Genomic DNA, 20193 nt, shown 5'->3' on the forward strand with positions numbered 1-20193 from the left:
ATCTCTGCAACTACCCCTAGGGGGAAAACAAAACACTACACAATTTACTGTCAGGCTGTCTTTTTGAAGGATGGACAATACAAAGGGAAATAGATCCTGGACAACAGTCAGTTTCAGTATTACAACTGTAGAAGCAGAAAAACAGAAATGGACCAGTTTGAAATAACACTGAATGCAAAAACTGTATCAAAATAAATGAATAAAAACATCTTACAGGAACACAACAGTAAAGTGCATTTGCAAAGAATAAAAATCCTAAATTAATGAGGAAGCCTACCTATTTCTTCCACTCAAATAATCAATCACATTAATGTGTTCAAACCTTCAGACAACTTCTTTTTTTTAACATAGAAGTATGAAGTCAATTAAACCAAACCACTACTACAGTATTTTAGAGAAGTCCAAAAAATGTTCTCCTCAGGCTTCAGTAGGATGACAACGTTTCTTCTTATCAGTAATCACCTGTGCCCTAAAGAACCTCGTAAGCCTGTCAGTGAAGCAAGGGAGAGGCATTTTATTACGTTACAGGGGGTTTGGGCAGATTTGTAAATCAAGCCCTTTAAATTTGAAAGTGACATCTCCTAGCCAGTCACAGGAATTCTTGGGCTTTGAGTAGATAAGCTGTCTATTTGGAGCACTTTTCTTGGAGCTATGTGGCTGGAAGCTCTACTGCCTGTAGTGATTGAAACACACTGAATGGGGTGTTCTGGTGCAGAGAGAACCTCCTCAAGAAGTTAACAAAGTACCCACAATAAAGAGATCTGTCAGGCAGCTGACAAAGGATGAGTTTTATTGCCATCAACTACTTTTGTCTAGTTGTTTTTAAGTGTGATTGAATTTACAGACCACCTCTTTTCAACCTCAAGGTGCAACAGTGCAAGTGAGCAAAGAGTTGATACAAAATACAGAGTAGTAACATACTTCTGGCATATTGATGCAAAGGGACACTCACTGAAGAACAAAAAAAAAGTGTTTAGTTTTAAACAGCTGCCATTCTCTTACTGTTTTTCGCATCTATGCTATAAATTGTAGCATTAGTTGCAAAAGATTTGGGGTGTTTTCAGAACATGCTATTTCATTTTTTCCACGTATTACCTAAAAAACCTCCTTACACCAGCAGAGTGATAACAAGTAAAATCATTGCAGCAAGTTCACATAGAAAAATAAAAAGTAGTGGTTTACACACCTCTTATCCTCCCAAGTTGAAAGCACCACATACACATGTATTCCAAATAGTAAAGCAATACATGTATCCTGCACACTTAGAAAACTACTCTTAAGTTACTATGAATTTCTGCCTACCATTGATCTTTCCTCCAGATATGGAAAATATTTCAGTCATCATTTCTACCTGCAAATATAAAAAGTATGACATTTTAAAAACAAAGCCATTTGCACAACACAGTCATAACCTTCAACTGGAAAACATCCTCCTTTACAAGGCATTCAGATAACTCAAAAGACAGAACATATATTCATGAAACTTCATAAAAAGAAAACTATCTTCTAACTTCTATGAAGAATATAGGCCAAAATACTCTGCATTGTTTTTTAAGTTATAAGTAACAGTTATAAATTAAGAGATGCTGTATTTCAGTAGAGCTAAAGAAGACAGGTTCCTTTGCTGTAGTAACATTTACTACAGAAATATTTTTATTTGCCCTAGCATCACTCTCTATTGCACAACTATCTATCTAGTAAGACAGAACTACTTGCATTTCTCACCACTGTTATTTTGTCTCCTAGGTTTTTCAAAGATCTCTGCTCATAAAATGTTTGTCAAAATGCACTCACACATATCACGAGGCAAAGAGGAGATGAGAGACAGATGCTTCTGCATGTTAGTGGGCGGGATGGGAAAGAAGCTGGGGAAGCAGCTTTGCATCCAATCCATTATAGCTATTTTCCTTTTAACCATCTAACAGTAAGTCACAAATTCACCCTAAACACATCAAATCCTCTGAACTTATGAAATGATGTGTTATTGAAGTCACAGCAGGGAAGCCAACTGAGTTTAGAGGACATAAAAGACTAACACCAGGACAACCTTTTTCATTACAAGGTTAAGGATAAAAAAACAAAGGCAACGTTTTAATGTGGTGAAAAGATACACAGTCACAGAAGAAGCAAGTTAAAAGCACTATTTGTATTTCTATCTAGAATAAATTCCTCTTCCAGAAAAACTCCTCTCAGATAAGGTTTTCCACCTCAGAAGTAGAAAAACAGATCAGCAACAGCTTAATCTCTTAGTTTCCTGCTCCAACATGCTACCTGTCTTCCACATACCCTCTCTTCAGCTACTCAAGTGCACATCTCTTGCAATAAGCTAGTTGTCTAAGATCTGAAACTCACTTCCATCCTTTATAGATTCTATTACTGCAACATTTACTACTGTAAAACTGAGGCTGCAGTAAAGTCAGAAAGTTAAAGAAATTTTTTCAGTTTTTTCCACTGATTTAGATTACAATATAGGCCTTTAGTGGTTGCAGTGTTTGTCCAAAGTACACAAAGTTTTATCAACCAATATTCACATAAGCCAACTACAGATATGCACACTGCAGGTACAGTACATGTGTATCTTACTAGAGTTCCAATATATCAAAGCACAAAAATGGAAGACATTTCTATACAGTATCACCATGGGACAGAACTAAGTGAGCAGAAAGTCCTTATCTACCTCCATCTAAGCTGTTGAAGGTGAAATCAGAGGTGAAATGCATATGGCAAGGATGACTAAACCCATTAATGGTCCAAAATTATTTGGTTTATTACATGAATACAAGAGACTACAATCATACTGAGCAGGTTATTATCAAATCTCTTCAGTGACAAAGCTTTCTGTCCAACAGGACAAATAAAAGCAAGTGCATAAAACACAAGAATACCTGGCTTAAGAGCATTATCCCAGAGGATTACAGAATGGTTTTTGCATCTTTCCTCTTTGCTTTTATTATCTCCTTCTTTGTTTTGATATTGTGGCTATTATTACCAGTGCTATCTGAAGACTAGAGTCCCCCGTAGTTATGAATGGCAAACAAAAAAACCCTCTCACTCATTAATAGAGAATCTAGGGTAAGCTTTAAAGGTAACCTTAATACAAAAATGTGGTTTTAATGAGTCCTGCCAGTCTTGTCCAACTGTGTAATGCTTTAATTATGGAGCACTATGCTCAGCATTATGGACTATGGTTGCCAGGCTCCATCAAAGACCCATGTTTCTTGTTGTGCTAAGCATGGTGCAAATATTTAATGAAGAAATTATGCTTGTTAAAGGTGCTCACACAATCCAAAGGTACGATTAAGGAAAACAAGTGGCTAAACCGGGGAAATATAGCTGAAGAGTAAACAGGGCAAATACTGCAATCAGCAGTCACTATACATTTGGGGATGCAACAAGGGAGTAATTGCTCTCAAATAAGACCTCTCTTTCACTGACAATATTCAGAATATTCATTACGGGCTACAGTGTGTAAACTTCTCATAGTCTACGTCAAAAGGAAGACTAGAGTTAAGGAAAATTGCTCAAATTATACAGCATACAAATTCAGATTTTACCCTGGACTCCAGATACAATGAGAAATCATTGCTCTGTGCAACTCTAAGCAGACAATTAAAAGATTTCACCATGTAGTTCACAAATCTTATACAGGTCATCATGCCACCTCACCCCCATTGAAATTACATACCTCACTGCAGACACACACACTTCTCAATTTCGAAGTACTCTTTCCAGAATATATAAATAAAAACATCCCCAAAACCCTATCTTACAATCAACCTTTCTTTTTTTTCCAGTAAGAAACTGCAAACTTTTGGTCTCGAGGCAAAACCTCTTTCCTAGAGACATATACACACGTTTGATCCAAAATGTGGACCAAAACTTGACTAGTATAAACATGAAGCACTAAAGTGAAAGGTGGGGTCCAAAAACTAGAAGCAAAACCATGAGAGAGTCAGTGAGGGGGTGGAAGAGAAATACAAACATGCTGTTCTAATCTACTAATATAAAAAAACTTGAATACTGTTTATAGACCAGAATGCTCTTCTTCCTCACTGCCAAGCCACTGTTCTCCTAATGATGAGAAAGAAAGAAATTGGTTTGAAATCTTCAGTCCTAAATTTCTGCTTCAAAATTATGGTACTTTTCAGCAAGGCAGTTGCTGACTATAGTAAAAAGCTTAGTAAAGCTGAGCAGTAATTAAGAGATCTCATTTACAACACAATTTCACATTTGTACAGGGGGAAATGTGCTTCTTATGACATGACATTTCCCATAAAAGACATGGAGATATAGTACCATCTAAGCCTTTCATTTGTCCTATGAAGTAAACCATCACTTCCTATGATAAGAAAATATGCACTTTTTCCTGGTTCCGGCCAGGACAGGGTTCATTTTTGCAGTAGCCACGTGAGGGCATGGGTAGGACCCAGGGGTTATTCTATATCACCTCACCTCATTTTGCAGGGATGGGGGAAAGGGTCCCTTCCAGGGCATGGAGCGGTCGGGTATTGTCGGGGGTTTTCTGCATAGTGCACAATCACGGGTGAACCGTTCGCCTCTCTCTTCTACACTCTGTCATTACCATTGTTGCTGTTATTGTTCAGTTTTCTTATTTCATTGCTGTTTCCAGTAAATTGTTCTTATCTCAACCCATGTTCTTCACCTTTTCTACCTCCAGTACTTCTCTCCATCCTGCTGCAGGGGGGAGGGAAAGGGGGAAGTGAGTGAGTGACACGAGGTTGGGAGTCTTTCAGTGGGAAGACTAAATTGGGGAATACCATTCCTAAACCACGACACCACTTGAATAAAGAGAACTACTGAAGGCAAAACTTAAGAGATAATGAATACCACTCAGAGCCACAGAAAACAGTTCTTGAAACTTTTTGGGATCATATATTCAAGTCCTATTCCAAAAATCAAATCAACAGCCACCATGCCATGACATTCCTCCATAGTTGGAGCAAGCCTCAATGGCTTTGCAATATGCCTAATACAATTTCCTAAGCTATATTTACAGAAAGTAGACCTGTATCAGTTTATAATTTATTTAAAATCAGTGGTTTCTGTCTGTGAACCCCTGAATGTTGTACAGATGCACATGCAGATAAAAATAACATGTATAAATCTTAAAAACTGTCTACAGATCATCATTCATTCTAAATAATTTCATAGGAGTTAATGACCTCAAAGATGAGAATTTTGACTATGTAACATTCCATACTGATTTTCATCTCAAAGGAAGATATTTCTAATAGATCCAGAGCATTCACCAATCTTCAGTTTAATATATGTATATAAACATGAGACAGACAGTTAGACATGTCAGTGTTCTAATTCGGTTCTTGCAGAACTTTTTCCTCCCATCTGTAGATTCACAACGGCAACAAATTTTGCATTAACTGTGCCAAGTCTGGTTAGAAAAGCTCTCCTTTATTTGAATATTTTGTGTTTTTAAAGAAACAAGTATCTATGGATCCAAGACTTCAGTCTACCTGTTAGCTACAGACATGCAGCGAGAGAAAAAAAAAAGCCCTACTAAGTATGACAGCACCTTGGACATTCAGTGGTGCTTAGAGAGATGAATTAAATGCACTGAGCCCATCCCAATCCGCATTCTGATATAACAATCTCAGATACACTTCTATGCCAGCCCTTAGCAAAGCAGCTTCTAGAATACAGATCTTTGCCTGTATCAAAAAGATACTTCTGAGCCATAGAATTAGAGCAAAAGCTCTCATATCTATATCTGTAAGCTCAAAATTCTTAAAATCCCTGTATCCTCTCCAGTTTTCACACCAAGTATAAGGCATGACAAGAACATTTTGAATGAAAATTAGTTCTAAATGAAAGCAAGAATACTTAGCACCTTTCTCATGCATTTCAGCTTTCAAAAACACTTTGCAAATATTAACACGTCAAGATATAAAAGAACTATTGTTTCAGTGAAAGGAAACGAGAGGAGAGGAAGCAGAATTTGGTAGTAAAATGGACAGGTGGCTGGCTGATATTTCAGTTTTGTACACTGTGGTTTCATTTTTCATCTTAGTGGCGCATCAAAACAGGTTCTGCAGTACTAGAACAGCAATACTACATTACTGTGTATTGAGACATCCTGGTAGACTCGTTTTACTTTCAACACTAACACTTTTCCAACTGAAATTCCTGTTGCTTTTCTTAAATTAAAACTGCAACATCTTTTTTTTTAGTTCTATACCACCATAAGAAAAGCTTTTACATTCTTATTGAGAATAAAGTGTTTTTCCTTTGCAGCTCCCATTACTGCCCTTACAAAGGCTCATATGCTCAGCAGAGTCAGGACTGACATATTCTCATCTATATTGGTTAGCACCTCACTCCACTATTAGCAGCACTGATTTCAGCAAGACAGTTCATAAGAAAAGTAAAGCAAGAACGGCAAAGTTTTTCACTTTGGTATTTAATGTTCAGCTCATTAAGAGCCCAGCTTGAAGCCCTGTGAACCTGGCAGAAACATTCCCACTTGAGTCTCGAGTAGGGCTTTGAAAAATTAGGGGCTTGAACTTGATATTGAGAAAGAAACAGAAGCTAGTTAAGAGCAAAGGGCACAGGTCTCATGTCCTCCCGCTGTTAAGCCTAGTTTAACAAACTTGATTACCAGTGGAAATTCGCACAGGATTACCCCAGTCAACTCAGATAAAATTTCCAGCAGAAAAAGCATGGAACTTGGCTTCCAAGTCAACATTTGACAGGAATATCTCACTGAAAACATCCAAGGGTATCATATAATAATCTCCTTGGCTAAAAGCAATGAGGATTCAAAAATGGAGCTGAGACAACCTGAACAATTAGAACTATTTGTCACTAAAAAGACTGAAGTCAACACTACAAACAGATCCCGAAAGCGCTTCTCACTCTTAATAGTGTTATCTCTGACCTGCTGAAAACCAGGGCTCAATCCACTAAAACTTCACCAGAAATTCCAGTCTGTTCTGATTAATCAAAGATACTAAGTCTTAAAAATTATATCTGTACCTGACTCAAAACAGACCACACAGAACAAGTTCTTGGTGATCAAAAAAGTTTTATCACAAACTCAGAGATGCATGGTGAATATAGGTAAAAAAAAGACAAAAAAAACCCAGGAAACTTATCTTTCTTGCTACCTGCGATAAATGACTCAGTTTCTGCCATGTTAGATGCATTTCATCTTTATGAATTACCATCACGTGGTAGGTGCAGTGGGATCTGTCTCAATCCTGCTAAAGGTTTTTGTTTAGATAGTACAAAAAAATGGTGCTAAATACTGTTGTAAGATTTTATTTTAGCACTTTCAAATTGAATATAAAAATATACTTAAAACAGCACACTGATTAAAAAAAAATGCAACCTAACAGAGAAAACCATTGGTGTCCTAGTGATTTTTTTTCAGAACTGTCCCATGTTGCTCCTCCCAGTAGATCACAACACAGGAATACAGATTTTATTTTTTTCCAAAAGATATTTTAACAAAGCCACCAATAAGTAAGCGTGTATTACTCAAATGAAAAATTATTGTGATTAAAAGTACAGTCTGAGAAGAAATTTTAAAAGGGGGAAAGTACAAAGTATCAGTTTTCAAAACTTAAGCACACTCTTACTTTGGTATATTGTAAGCTCTTTTGGGCAGTAATGGTTTCTTGCATTGGGAATTTCTGACACCCTAGCTACGTTGATTGACAGTATGAAGAATGACTACTGATTGATGTAACTTGGCTAGCAGAAGCTGCCACAGTAGTCACAGTTGTATTAGCAAAACCAGTGCTTTTATCTGAATTACTTCCATCATTTGTGGAAATTATTTTTGCATGAATAAACATAAATATTATAAACACGAGAAACTAGAGATCTGTGAAGTTTTGTGGTTATAATCTTGTTGGGATGAACAGAGACACAGTGCGATGGCTTGCATGACTAGAGTGCTGCAACGAAGGGATACAGGCTCTTTGGGAAGGACATGCTGGAAAGAAGAAGGTGGAGACACCCTTTATGGGAGAGACATTGGAATGCACAGAGCCTTGCCTGGGAATGGATGATGAGCTAAGTGAAAGCTTACGGGTAAGGACTGAAGAGAGACCAGTTTGGGTGACACTGTAGTGAGCACCTGCTGTAGGTCACCTGGCCAGGAAAAACAAGTGTATGAGGCCCTCTACAGACAGGTAGCAGCAACCTCACATTCACAGGCCCTGGTCCTCATGGGAGATTTAAACCACTCTGGTTATCTGCAGGAAGGACAACAGACCCATGGGCTAAGCATCCAGAGCTTAAATCACTGATAACAAATTTCTGATCCAAATGATAGAGGAGCCAACAATGAGATGTTCTGTGCTGGACCTTATACTTACAAATAAGGAAGGACTCCTCGGGGATTTGAATGTCAAAGGCAGTCTTAAGCTGCAGTGACCAGGGTGGCATTCAGGATCACAAGAGGAGGAAGAAGGGCAAAAAACAAGATCACAATCCGGCCATTCAGGAGAGAAGACCTGGGTCTTTCTGGGGACCTGCTTGAAAACAGTCTCATGCAGAGAAAGCTGGTTGATGCTCAAGGATCACCTCCTCCAAGTTCAAGAACTGGTCATTCCAAAGAGCAGGGAGTCATGCAAAAATGCCAGGAGGCCAGTAAAGATGAAAAAGGAGATTCTGGCAAAACTCAAACACAGAAAGTATACAAAAGGACTGTATACAAGAGGAAGCAGGAACGGGTAGACTGGAAGGAGTACAGAGACAGTGTCTGAGCATGCAAAAATGCAGTCAGGAAAGCTAGAGCCCACCTCGAGCTAAAACTTGTGAAAGAAGTCAAGAATAAGTATCTGAAGGGAGGGTGATAAAGATGGTGGAGCCAGATCCTTTTCAGTGGTGTTCAGTGACAGGAAAAGGGGCAGTGGGCACAAACAAACACAGGAAGTTCCCTCTGAACATCAGGAAACACTTTTTTACTGTAAGGGTGACTGAGCCCTGACACACATCGCCTAGAGAGGTTGTGGAGTCTTTATCCTTGGAGATATTCAAAAGCCATCTAGATGTAGCTCTAGGCAACTTGAAAAAATCAAACTCGGGCATTTCTTAATATACCAGCGTCCAACTGCATGACAGGTGAAACTGAGGAACAAAACCCAAACATGTAAAATAAAATATGCAGCAAAATTAAATTATTTCAAAGAATTCTTGATACTAACTTCAGGTCCAGAAATCTTTATTGCTGATGTGTAGTACAATATTTTTTAGACTGAGAACAGAAGGGGAAGAAACTCACCTATGAAAAATTTTAAGAGCTTTAGGACAAAAGGAAGGACATCTGAAAAATTTGTTCTGTGTCACACTGCATCACCTTCAGATCCCTGTTGAATATGGATTCACCTTAGTGCTGTTTCTCTCATTCTCTCCACCTCTTCAAAATCCTCTTAACAAATTTGCCCAGTAACATGGTAGTAGCCTTCTATTCAGAAAAACGCTGTGTCTGCCCCTGCTTATCATGAGTCAAAACTGATATAAAATGATGCAATCAATAAATGCATTTTTAACCAGTGAGCACATGTCAATAATTGAGTGGAAACTCTGGTTTCCTTACTGTTCATTTATGGTGATTTCTAAATGGCAGTGGCCTGTGCCAGTTACCCTCTCCAGGTTGTTAGCACTACCTGACCATAGACAAACTCCATGTATTTAAAGAACAATAACCTACAACCTTTAAATATCAAGATATATTAATCTGCTCCTTCAAGTATTTTCCTACTGCCTTCTTGAAATATTGTACTATTTTCTATTTTCGAGAAGTAAAACACACTCCTTTCTTCCCTTGATCACAGCACTGCCTCTAAATCAACAAAGAGTATCTGTAAATTCCACTATGATTAGTTTATTTTGTCAATTATCCATTTGTCAATTAACTTTTGTTTAGTTGGTTTTAGATGCACATATATTCTGTATATTTACATAAAGATAATTGTTATATGCTGAGTATCGTCAGGGACTTGGATTTATCATCTAAGCTACAACTATATTAAGCAACAGTTCTTGCTAAAGACAGTGGTGTTTCCATTTGTTTAAGGCATGGGACACTGACTCTTTCAGGAAACCAGGGTTCTGCTCCTTGCTTTTTGACTAACCACTTGGGCAACTTTGCTATGGATTTATTTCCACAACGTGTCTAAGAATAGAAAATTAGTAAAGTTATTCTACATATGAAAAATACTGTCATCAGTTTCAGTTCCTTACATACTAATGGAACAGTATTACTATTTTTGCTCATCTTAATGAAGAAAAAATGTTTAAGAACATCTTTTCTCTCAACTCGTTCACCAACTGTGCACAGTTACTCACATTGCAACTGTAACATAAATCAATGTCTTAGCTTACTAAAATGTTTCCACTATACCATGCACTTCTGTATACCTGAGGTGCCAGGTATGAGCACTGGTGTCAGAGTAGTGACAACTGGTAGCACGAACAGGTTGAAATTTTACATCCAACTTCCCCAGCAGAGTACACAAAAGCAAGGGGCAAGAGTCTGGATAGCAACAGTAGAGATGTGACTTGCAAAATTGATAACCAGATTGCAAGGCAGTACATGCATGGCTCTCCACTGTCCAAACCAGCTTGAAAGCACCTGCTTTTGACCACGGAGGAATGACTTCATATGGAAAGGAGGTGTTCCAATAATTAGGGATCTGCATCACTAACGAGAACACTGCGACTCTGAAGGACCCCAGACGTTTGTTAGAAGCAGCTATTTTAATCTAGCAGACCTTAGGCTGTACTAGCATTGTAGGGAGAACAAGAGAAAAGGGAGGCAGATTGCTACGTTTGGAAGCAAATGCAGTAACTTGGGCCACTGTGCCTATACTCTCTTCTTCACACCTGAGAGCTGAGAGCAACCATGGAAGGATGTGAATTTATTCTCATACACACTGCTTCTTTCTCAAAGTAATCAAAACTGCAAGGTGATTGCTGGACAATGCGCTGAAGACAGCTGCATCTCAAACTTCTCAGCCTGTACATTTTATGGTTGCTTTCTCATGTAATAGTACAGACCAAATTATTGCTTTGGTAGTCTGAAATTTAACAGCATCAAGTACAAAAGTTTCCCTCTTACCTGCCCATCACCAGATGGTTTGGCTTAGCCACTAGCAGATCCTCTATTCCAATAGACTCGATATCAGTAGTGATTTTTTCCCCTTCTGTCTCCATTTGTAGCATCCTCCATTTTGACAACATAAATCTCAGTGAGGAAGAAGACATCCCGAACTAAATTCTTCTATCATTCCTTTAAACTGATCATTTTTGCTTTGTGGAAGTAAGTGTCAATATGCAACTCTCCTAGTACTAAATATTGTTTAAAACATCATCACCTACTGATTTCAACTGATTTTCCACTACTTGAAAGAGTCACCGAAGACGAACAGATTTCTCATAAATGTAGTCATTAAAGAGCTCTGCAAGATCAAGATCAAGGATATAAGTTATAAGTTATAATAAGTTATAATGTATTCCAATATAGAAAATGTCCACCCTTACAGGGACCTCATTCTTCAATGTTCCAATTCTCTACTTCAGTAAAACAGCATCTAATTGTACAGTATACTTAAGACTGAAGAATCCAAAAAGACAATTGCACCCCTTTAAAGGGGTAGGAACCACCTTTACCTTATTTAAGAATTCCCAAGCATGCCAGCCAATATTTTATCTTGGAAGATCTGTCTTACATCAGTGAGAGCCTCCATGCTTAAATCTGAGTCACACTCTAGAACCAGTCCTAGAATTGAATAAAGGGTGAGACTACAGAAATACAGAACTTAATTTCTGCTTCAAAAGCCTCAGGGTTAATGTCAGTTCATCTTATATAAAAATACCAGGAAGCTTATACTCCCTTCTGTTAAACAATGAAAGCTAATATTCTTAAGAACAACACGATCTAAAGAACATATATTTGGGTATTTAATAATGCTAGAATGATTGGTTTTCATTTCTTATTTCTATGCAGTGGCATACACCCTTCTAGTACCTTCAGCCTGAAAAATATTGAATTAAGCAGATTCATACACTGAAGTCCAGTAATTTTTAAACATAAAGTTCCATTTGAAGTATTGACTAGCAGCAGCATTAATTGAAGACAGAAGAGAAAACAATCACCAAGGGAATTTAGTATTGAGGTACAGGGCCACAGCAGGGGAGTCACAGAGAGAAGGAAAGTGAAACCTAGCCAGAAGCAGCTGGGTTGAGAAGCCTCAATATCAGCTGAAAACTTAATCTCATTTGAATAATTCACAATTCTTCTTGCTCATCCCATTTCACTACTCAGTAACACTTTATATTCCACAATGAGAAACATTCCTTTCTCCAAAGAGACAAATTCATTTACAAGTCCATCTAGAAATCATGAGCAAAGCGTTTCATATTTAAAATAAATAAATAAATCAAATACCACAATTCCTTCCCTTCATTTCTCAGCCCTTTCTCTCCTCTTCCTCTTTGTTTCCTCCTAAAACAAAATCCTTCATTCTTCTCTGTATTTAAATGAAGATTTCTCAGTAACAATAATGCCCAGTTTTCTTCTAGTCCTAAGTCTTAGCTGTCAAATGCCTACCAGAACACAGAAATCTAAAAGCTAATAGTACAACCAAAATGTTGGCCCTCTGTATGTAAATATTACATTCTGGGATAAACTTTAGAGGAAATATTGAGAGGTGCAAATGAAAGTGACAACTCAACTTCTCTGGAAGTTCTAAGCAGCAGAAACTTTCTTGCGAAGGAATCAGGAAGCTGCTTAAAAAGGTTTGTTGTTTTTTTTTTGGCTGAACATAAGTTTTCTTGTAAAATTCGATGCCAGAATGTGAAAACAGGTTTCAGCTGATACGGGCGTCATCCTTCTGATTTTAGAAAGCTGTGGTTCTGCTGTTACCGCTGATATTGTGGTTTTGCCAAACAATAGCAGATAAGAAATTTTTGTGATTTCTGTAATTTTCATAGATTCCTGCAAAAATGGTAAAGCAAGACACTGTTAGATGTTACCCTTGACAAGCTGCCCCTCAGGTAGCATGGATAGTCTGGGTCATCATGTGCAACTATTCCCTGAGGATAAAAAATTGATATAGACATGGAGTAACAGAAATGACTCATCAATACTCAAAAATGCATGGGAGAAGAGTAGAGTGGTGATGACACCCATCTCCTCATAGAACTCACTAGTGAAGAGGTCAGAGGCATAAGGACAGGGAACTGCAGCCTTGAAAAACAACCTATTTTTATTATTTTCAAGCATAGTTATCTTATGTGGAGGTTAGTGAGGAAGGCTGCATTCTGCCTACATGGTTGGAGACTTCCAGCTTCCTCCACTATAAGGGTTACATGATTCATATGGCTTTTTGCAACAGTATCGGATAGACAGGGCTGGGGTTCTTCTTGACATTTAAGTGTAGCTTCTGCCTGGTTAACTCCATTGTTGTGGAAATAGTAGCTATATCCAAGAAAGAAAGTGATGTGGATTACTACAGTAAACATTATCAGACCTGGTCTGATCTGCAAATTAAAACAGGTAATGGAACTATTTTACACAGTTTGCTTCTAATTCTGACACAGATGGCACTTAAACAAGGATTCCAGCCTTGGCAGATTTCTTCAAAGTCAGTGCCAAGGCCAGGATAATCCTTTCTAGCAATTTTCTCCTTGAGTTTTGAGCAACCAACTTCTGTATAAAATAGAATTTGTTATCTGCTGTTCCCCTTCTACAGCCATGCATTGAACAAGCTTTGACAGGACACAAGACAGACCTTCAAATACTGAGCCAAGTGACACCAAAAGAGTCATGAATCCCTACTAGGTACAAAGCTCATTTCTTAACCCTTATCTTCAGGTGGGTGTATCACAAGGAAAAGAAAAATTAGTGATCCAATGAAAAAGAGAAACAAAAAGGAAAAGTAAAAATACCTTCCTTGAGGTACTTCTGACTCTCCAGCTCTTAAATTATGCCAAGTGTGGGATAATGTACAATGACTGTTTTTTAAAGCCAGCATTAATGAACAATGGTTGCTTTTTAAAGCTAGTATTCACTACAAAGAGGAAGATGAGCCAAACCCAGAAAACAAACCAAAAATAGTGCACATGGACATGTGTGTATGTTTCCTTACACAAAATCACTTTTCAGAAAGTTCTTTAGCCACAGCATTAGGCAAATAACCAATAGAGCCAACTCTGAAGAGAATGAAGACAAGCTTGCATTGGCCACTATGTTCTCTTCTCACACAAATCATAATGTTATCAGCACAGACAGGTTATAGGAGAAAGAGACACATCTCATATCCTTAAAACGGATATTTTGTTAATTTATTGTAAGGCAGATGATGAAAGGTCTTCAAAGCTGACAAGAGCTCATTAACATGGGCTTTCATACAAGACAGGAAATAAAGACATGTTAAAAAAAAAAAATTGCATTTCTGGATCTAGACAAGCACTCCCATTGAGATTGTTAGGGGCTTGCATGTAGATCGAGTTTAGCATATAGTGCAAAGACTTTGTAGTCAGATTATGAATTTTACCTATTATTTGCCCTTATAAACACCGGGAAAAAAAACCACTTGAGTTTTGTTGGTTTTGTGTTTACATGTGTTTGGGTTTTTTTAGATTGCTCTTATAAGAGCATCTATTTAAAAAAAAAAAAAAAAAAAGAAATGAGACAGAAGATAAAAGAACAGTATCCCAGTAAGGATCTATTGACAACTGATTGTTTATCCCAGGTAAAAACAAAAACCACATACTTGAGCAAGAAATAGTCTCCCAAGAGTTTGGAGAATTGTTCTTTTAAAATCATTATTTTTAACACTACTTCAGTTCCACAAGTTAAGTGCACATGGGAGATGCCTAGTTTTACTAGTTTTCTAAAATAATTCATTCAGAAGGAATATTACTTTTACTAATACTGGAGTCCTACACACTGAAATTTCAGATCAAACGTCTGACAGATCTAAATGTTGCCAACAGACATGCAGTCATTCATCACGGCTCTGCACTTTGGTTTTCTGAGGACTGTACTTTGGAATTCCTGTAGATTGAATAGCTGGCACAGAGAATTCAACATATAAGTAACACTATTTTCAGTGCTCCTTCAAAGAAAACCAGTATATTTCTCCAGACCTGAGAAAATTTACAATCTTTTTATGTCATCTAAACAAAGAAGAAAAAAAGTTGTCACGTATATTTTGGATATTAAAAAAAAAAAGTATCTTGCTACATACTGCCATTGAAATACCTCCAAGCTATGCTTTCCTCACCAGCAACTGACAAGGGGGGATGTACTTTGAACAGGAAAGATGCTGCACACTAAATAAAAATTGTGAGAACTAAACATCAACAGGACAGAGGAAAAGAATCAGCTACCACAGTAGGCAATTAAAAGCCAAAAAAAAAAAAAATCAAAACCAACCTACCAATCCAATTATCCATCAGAGACTGCAGTTACTGCGGCTTTTACATGACTTGCAGCCTTTCTGATCAAGGGCCATCACAGGACACCTAAGCAGTAAGAATTTCACATTTCAAACTTGGAATACTTATCAGCAATTTGCAGTTTCCAAGAAGACTAGGGATACTTGTTCCACATTTCTCCATTTTAAAAAACTGACACACAGTGAAGACATTTGGGGTAAGAGTTTTTTGTTAAATTGTCCTGTTCTTATAAGTAAACTAACCTTGATAACCTATCTCCATTTGCAGCAGGGAGCAAAATGACTTTGTTAAAGATCCCCCCTGTCCTTAACTCATCACCTGAATTTATACATACAATTTCTCCTCTAAGCTTATAGTATAATGATGAAGATCTAGAAGGTTAGAAAAAAAATTAATCTCATCGGTCTTATTAGAACAGTCTGTGCATTTTCACCACCGAATGAGGGGGAAAATCCCACCCACACTAGTGCCCCTAGTGTGCCTTCGCAGTTGGCAGTCTGAAGAGTAAGTAGCAAATCACTACCCTGTCTTTCTGTGTGAGGCTACATTTTGGGGGTTTTATTCCACAGTAGAAGGCATAACCCTTTAAGGGAAACTAGGCAACCTTTCAATCCATTTATCAAATTTCCTGCTGCTTCTATTTCTGAACAAGCTTAAAAAATTATTTTGTACAAAGAAAATTAATCTATATCCAGAAGACATCATTAAATAAAATGTGCTGACCTGTTGGCAATTGCCAGGTCTGGTGTTAACATAGTACTTTGTTTAGCCTGCTGCCCTTCTGTTCCTTCCAGCACTGATATTGTGTAAAAAACCCCTAATAATGTTTAAAAGACATTTGATTTATTGTCCTTTTCATCCTGGCATCCATACCTTCCAGAAGACATAAACAACAGTCAGTGCTGTGAAAATGTTTCCTGTAGTCATGTTAAGAGTCCTATAAAAAACATGTACAATACATACAGAAAAATGTAAGACCTTATAACAACTGTTCAGATGCCTCCATTGGCTAATTTTCAGTTTTAAAAAAACGCACGTTGGAAAAAAAGTAGGCTTAATTTGCTGTTTAGCAGTACCCCTGTTCTAAGTTGAACAAAGCAGAAGACACTGTACTTAGGTGAAAACGCAAATAAATATCGCTTATCTGATGCTCTGCAAAGAACAAAATTCACTTGCTTTCTAAAACTAAAACCGGGCACAGCAGAAAAGCTAGGAATCTCTCCAAAAAGTGTTACATAAGGCATTGTCAAACTTCACGTCACCTCCACAGGGCCGCAAGTTGCTATTTTCCCCCCATCTCCCGGTGCGCAGGGATTAATGATCTAAATGACACAGTTCTTGTACAGGAGGTCATAGCAGAAGCCTTCCCAAAGGGGAGCTTCCTGGGCAGAAGGCTTGCTGGGGAGGCTGGGGGGGGATGGGGAAGCCACCCTGCTCGCCTCGGCGTCCCAGCCAAACTCCAGCTCTGCCCCGCGGGTCCCGTTCCGCCGGGCCGGCTCCCGGAGCAGGCTCGCCGCGGGCAGAGCGCTCACACCCCACGTCGCGACTTCCCTCCACCGCCCGGCAGCGGACAACCACCGGGGCTCTCCGGACGCCGGAGCGCAGCCCGCCGTCCCTGCCCGGACCCGCTGCCCCACGGCTGGAGCCCCCACGGAGCGGGAGCACATCCCGGCCGAGGAGAGCGGCGTGCGGCGCGGGGCCAGCGAGCGGACTGGCGAGGGGAGCGGGGTCCGAGCCGGGCGGGGTAACCTCCCTCGGCAGGGGGACGTGCCCCTTTGTGCCGGGAAGCGACACGCGCGCCTCCGCCCGAGCATCTCTTCAACTCCGGATCTGATGGGGATTAAAATCCAGGAGATAAAGCTGCCAGCCTGGCCCTCTGGACTTGGGTGCCCTCTCCCCTTCACGGGCTGCTGGAAGGGAGACACTCATCGATTGTTCCTTGCCCTCCCCCGCCCCTCGCCTCTAGAAGCAGCACAAGCTCAACGAGAAGGCTCTTACCTTCCCCGGGTGGCTCCCGGGCCGCCGGGACGGGCGCTCAGCGCCCGCTGCTCCGCGCAGGCAAGCGGTCCTTCCCCCTCCTCCGCTCCAGGCGGGCAGCTCCAGCTCCGTGCCCGCAACACCGCGCTCCGGAGGTGTCAGCCAGCGGACCACGGCCGGGGCGGCACTGGCGGCTCCACTCTCCGCGGGACGAGGAGCTGCTGACGGTGGGAGGAGGAGGAGGGCGGTGGGAGGTCCCGACTCTTCCCGGGATGCGCCGCCGAGGTGGCCGCCTCCTCCGCCGCCCAGCTCAGCTCTCTCCGGGGCCTGCCCGCTCCGCGCTGTCCCGAGGTGCAGCCGGCCCCGTCCGAGCTGTCCGTCCCGCTCGCCTTCCCCCGCCCCTTCGCCGGCGGCGAACCGCGCGGCGCACAGGCCCCGCGGCGGCAGGAGGACCCGTGGGCGACGGGGATTCCGGCCCCAGCCTCCTGTCCTCCTCCCCGGGGCCTGGTGCACACTCTCGCGGGGAAAGAGGCCTGCCCCGGCTGGTGAGCAGCTCCGGGAAGGTCACCGGCACCGTGGAGCCGAGCACGGAGGCTCCCTCCGCACCGCCGCGGTCGTTGCTACTCCTGCCGGCCCGACTCAGCGACCGCTGGGTGCCGCGCTCCGCCCGGGCTCGCTCCGTGCCCGTGCCTGGCGGCCGCCTCCGACTCTGAGTGCCAGGCTGCCCCCTTCCCCTCCTTCCTTCCTTGCCTCCCGCCCCTTCCCCGCTGCCAGCCTTCCCCCGCCGGCTCCCTCCGGCGCCCCGGTGCCAGGCTGCCCCCTGCGGGTCTCGGGCCCGCGGCTACACGCCCGGCGGGGCCGAGAGGAGCGGGCGCCGGGGCGGCCGCCGCTGCCGTCCGCGAGTGCGGGAAGCCGTGTGCCCGCTGCCGCCGCGCTGCCCCGGGCTGGCTCAGCGGCGGCTGCAGCGACTGTGTGTCTGTGTCATGTCTGTGCTGGGCGGGCGGAGGCGCGGGCGAGGCGGGGCCATCCCGCTCACACGCCGCCCAGCGACAGGCGCAGAGCGCCCAACCCTGTGGGTATAGAGCAACCATCAACGCGCTTTTTTTTTTCCCCGTTATTGTTATTAATCACTTTTCTTTCACTTCATTAGCGGTGTAAAAATGGATTGTTGCAATATGTTAGCATACTAAGAGGACCGTATGATAACCTGTGCGTATGTTTGGAGAGGGTGCATGAAATTCCAAGAGGAGCGTGCAAGGAGAACAGAAATGAGCAAATGTGCGTACAATCTGACTCTAGAAATGCACTGATCCGTTCTTAGAATGGAAGAGGAAGCAAAGTATACACGTGCTTTGAGTAACAATGTAAATAATCAGAAGTATAAATAATAGGGTTAGTAATCAGTATTTACTGTTTTCTTCTTCTAGGGGACTAAGGGAATAGCTTAAGAGAAAAGTGTTGTTCTTTAGAAGATACCACAGATGCTAATTTCTCCCATTACATCAACTACTTAAATGCTATAAGTCATGCACAAGTTGCTTTATTGTGGGCAGAAATTATGCTTTTCAATGTACTGTATGAAAATATTGTGAACTATTGAATAGGTTGTTCAAAGCATGGTAGTATTTGCTAGACTTGATTAAAGTGCTGGACCATCAAGCTTAGTATTCTGCTGCCAGCAGCATCCACTTCCTGATGCTTTAATCAAGAGTGGTATCGGATGAACTGAAGTAAATCACAAAGTTGAACATGCCAGTGATGTAATGTAAGTGTTACTAACTGCAAATTTTGACATGTTGTGACAACTAGGAGAGCATTTTGCAGAAAAAAAAATAACTCTGCTTATCTGTAAAAATAATTTAGTTCTGATATGAAGAATTTTCTGGAGAAGCTGCAGTAACATACAGATTGGTCTCTATTGTGCTTGTTTTTTTCATGAGCAAATCAAAGTCAGAAATGAGCTATACTAAACTAACTAATTCTCTCCTTTCTCCTAAGTGAAGCTATAGGATCAGCCTTCAAGTAATAATGTTTTCTTGCACTGTTGAAGGATTGCAACTGCTTTGGTGACAGTCACGAATGAACGAATTGCTGGGGAAGTATGGAGGAGGAAATAGGATTGTGTGTATATAGCTGCATTATTAATAAAACTCGATTATCTACTGCCTGTTATTGGAATTCTCTGCAGTTCCACATTCTTTAGTTTCATGCTATATCTTGAAAACTAATAAGTTGTCAAAGTCTGATCCTACAAAATATTGAACAATTTCTTCAGGTTCTTAATGTTCTTATCTTCTGTTCGAGCAGGGAACTCTCAGCACCCACAAAAAGTCTTAGGTTTTAAGAGCAGCATGGATTATTAGGATTACCTAATGTGCCACCGTGCATGACAAATGATGGAACTTCACGTGGAAATAAAATGTCTTGCTTAAAATTGCTCTGCATCCTTCAGGTTGGTGACCTGCTCAGAAATGGACAACAGTTGTCCAAACCCAGAGAATGTTTGTCAGAGGCTCTAGCTGAGAATGGTTACCACCACATTATAAAACCTAACAAGGACAGGAGGAGTGACTACCTCTGAAGATAGAGTTTTTCAGAAATTGTGTTTATAAGCAAGTAATCTTTTTCATATCCATAATAAAAATTGCTCTATCAGTTTTGTCCTTGAAAATCCTGAAGTGGCGATTGCTTTGGACATAAACAAGCAATGCAGAAGGATACTTATGCCAAGGACAGGTAGAAGAAATTAGATGCAAATATTTG

At 40.7% G+C, this 20193-nt stretch overlaps 1 protein-coding gene across 3 annotated transcripts in view; it reads right to left on the bottom strand.

The window, feature by feature from the left end:
* The window catches only part of LARGE1 (LARGE xylosyl- and glucuronyltransferase 1), a 279282-nt gene extending 261519 nt beyond the window's left edge, over positions 1-17763 (bottom strand). For 2 of the 3 annotated variants that reach the window (XM_018080646.1, XM_018080645.1), the window contains exons 1-2: positions 17452-17564; positions 15435-15519 (exon numbers count right to left, since the gene is read on the bottom strand). The gene's annotated coding sequence lies outside the window, so the exon portion shown is untranslated. Of the gene's footprint in view, positions 1-15434; positions 15520-17451 lie in introns of all 3 variants that reach the window. The other variant, XM_008931589.3, reaches the window with a different exon arrangement.
* Between the last annotated feature and the right edge of the window lie 2430 nt (positions 17764-20193).

This window comes from Manacus vitellinus, unplaced genomic scaffold (assembly GCF_001715985.3).
Source record: "Manacus vitellinus isolate BGI_N305 unplaced genomic scaffold, ASM171598v3 scaffold_5_pilon, whole genome shotgun sequence".
In the NCBI taxonomy this organism is placed as follows: Eukaryota; Metazoa; Chordata; class Aves; order Passeriformes; family Pipridae; genus Manacus; species Manacus vitellinus.